The following is a 2981-nucleotide window of genomic DNA, read 5'->3' as shown; positions in this document are numbered from 1 at the left end:
GAGATGACCCCAGTACCTCAGTCGAAAATGCAGAAATCACCGGTCTTCTGTGTCGCTCGCGCTGGGAGTTGGAGACTGGAGCTGTTCCTATTCGGCCATCTTGCTCCGCTCCCCCGCAATGAGTTTTTTAAAGTGAAGCTCAGGCCCTGTAGCCTGGAGCCTCCCTTGGGTGGGTGCTCCAAGGAGGAGTTTTTGTTGGCCAGGGTTGGGGAAGGAAGGTGGAGAGTGGGTACTCACTGCACATGGAAGCAGGAAGCAGTTTCCAGGAGGCAGGGGAGTGTGCACACCACGGAGCAAGGCTGTAGGGGATAGGGTAGAGATTAGGAAGAAGAGGAGGAGCATGCTCCCACATCTACCAACCCATTAAGTCTATTAGGGTCTTGGTTGGTCATCTCTGCGAGTGTGGGACCTGTGCCCAACTCTTCTTTGGGAGGGGAGAGGGATAGAAAGTCCCTCACCTCTCAGCCTGCCTGAGTGGGAATTGGTATGTCTTCTAAAGGGTGAGGTGGCTTTGATCCTGGGTTGCCAGCCAGCACCATGGAAGAGGTAGCTGGATACCTGGAGGATAAAGAGAAAAACTGACCGCCCCACAAACCTGAAAATGGCCACCCCCAAAGGCCAAGACTGCTGGTACCAGGAAGACATGCTGACTTTGCCGCAATGCTTGAAAAATTACTTTACAGCCAATGACAGCTCCAAGTTCAAAACTATCAAGTCACGTATGGAGTGGGAAAATGTAGCATTTAAGGACTTTTCTGTAGGTTTGAATGGGTAGAGATACATTGACAGAATTGATCCTCAATGCTCAGAAACATGTTACAAATCCTTACAAAGGCAAAACAAAACAAAACAAAACAAAAAAACCTGAAGATTTCCCAAGGAATTCCTTGATTCCTTATTTCCCTTCTTCATGAACAAGCAGGACAAGTATGTGAAACTCCCCTTGAGATGAGCAATCTGGATCTGACCAAGATTATATCCAAGAAATCCAAGCAGTTTCCAGAGAAGAAGATGAAATATATTCAGGGCTTCCATAAGGAGAAACAAAAGTTCTGTAGAAACCTGACCCAATTCAAAGAGGATCACTCTGACCCAATCCAGAATGATAAGAAGTCAGATATCCCCAAGAAGCCCCAAATTCCCCAGCAACTGTGGTACACTCATGAGAAGAAGGTGTATCTCAAAGTGAGCCTAGTTGCCACTACAAAGGAGATAAAGAGGTGAAGGACTTCCTAGGAAGCAGTGGTCTCAGCTCTTGGACAACAAGAGGCTGAAATGAATTAATAAGGCCCTGCAGCAGCAGAAGGAATATGAGGAGACGATGTGGGACTATATCCAGAAGCACCTTGAGCCGAATATCAGTGGGGTGGGCATCACCAAGTTCACCCTCACCAAGGCTGAGAATGGCAACTCAAGGACAAGTTTGATGGATGACCCACCAAGCCACTTCCAAACAGCTACTTGCTGTACTGAGAAGAGCTCATGGCTGACATGAAGGACACACCCAGCAGAGAGTGCATGGTGCTGTGCAGCCAACAGTGGAAGCTCCTCTCCTAGAAGGAGGAGGATGCCTATCACAAGTACATTCAGAAAAAGAAACATTATGAGGTGGAGCTCCTCCATTTACTTGGAGCCTTCCCCAAGAAGGAGTGGTAGTGGGTCCTGGGGAAGGAGAAGATGTTGAATACCAACAAGAAGCAAGCCACCAGCCTGGCCTCCAAGAAGCCATCCCAAGATGGGGGTAAGGGCAACTCAGAGAAGCCTAAGTGGCCTATATTGGACATGTTCATTTCTTTTTCTTTTTTTTTTTAAGGAGAAGTGGTAGCAGCTGTGGGAGGAGCAGCCTGAGCTCTCTGGGAGTGGACCTACCTGATGGCCAAAATGTGGAATGATCTGGGAAGAAGAAGGTCAAGAACAGGGCCCAGGAGGGAGCACTAGGCCCAGGGCAAGCTGCCAGAGTCACCCAAGACAGCAGAGATCTGACAACAGAGCATCATTAGTGACTACATGGCCCAATTGAAGAACAACTGGGTGAAGCCCTCAAAAGCCATGGAGATGACCTGGAATAACATAAAGAATAAGGAGAAACTGCTATGGATTAAGAAGGCAGCTAAACATCAAAAGTGATATGGGAGAGAGCCGAGCGAGATGTAGGCATCTCTGGCTGCTAGAAACTCTTCCAAGAAGATAAAGTTCCTGGGAGAAACCAAGAAGCCTCCCATGAACAGTTCCCAGGAGCTGCTGTCCAATGGGGAGCTGAACCACCTGCCACTGAAGGAATGCATTGTGGTGATTGGCAGCCGCTGGCAGCACATCTCCCAGAGCCAGAAGGAGCACTACAAAAAGCCGGCCAAGGAGCAGCAGAAGTGTACAAGGTACACCCGGGCCTCTGCATCAAGAGTCTCCCCAGTACCATGTAATTTATAAAGAGTACATCTCCAATAAATGTAAGAGCATGACTAAGCTTTGAGACCTGCACTCCAAGTCCAGCTGGACTACTCTGAAGTCCAATTAGGAGTCTGAGGAGAAGGACAACAAGGATGAAGAGGAAGAAGAGGAAGGTGATGAGACTAGTGACTCCTCTGAGGATGGTGGGGACTCTTCCAAGTCCAGCATTGAGGATGAGATCAAGGATAGGGACAAGAATAAGGAGGATGACAAGGATAAGGATGATAAGGAGAATGGCAGTGAGGATGAAGACAATGAATCCACCCACTCCTCCTCTTCAAGGGACTCCTCAGATGCTGACTCCAACTGAGATCAGCCAGGGAGAGCCCAGGAGCTCACCTCACAAAATATGGTGGGGATACGGGGCTGGAGGAGTCCAAATCAGGATTCTACAGCCTCAGAGACATCAGATCAGCCCTGGGGGGTCTTCCAGGGAGAGTAACCACCTGACTGAGCCAACACCAGACCAGTCCCCCACACCCCCACCTACTTGTGACTTGTGCTTCTGGCTTGGATGATGTAACAGGGAGCAG

General features: G+C 49.0%; 1 pseudogene; it reads left to right on the top strand.

Moving 5' to 3' along the window:
• LOC108517163 (nucleolar transcription factor 1-like) overlaps positions 1–2758 on the top strand; it is a 117994-nt pseudogene extending 115236 nt beyond the window's left edge.
• Positions 2759–2981: the final 223 nt, after the last annotated feature.

This window comes from Rhinopithecus bieti, unplaced genomic scaffold (assembly GCF_001698545.2).
Source record: "Rhinopithecus bieti isolate Rb0 unplaced genomic scaffold, ASM169854v2 scaffold_40017, whole genome shotgun sequence".
Taxonomy (NCBI): domain Eukaryota; kingdom Metazoa; phylum Chordata; class Mammalia; order Primates; family Cercopithecidae; genus Rhinopithecus; species Rhinopithecus bieti.
Note: the sequence above shows the minus strand (reverse complement) of the source record. Positions and strands in the feature narration are given on the sequence as shown.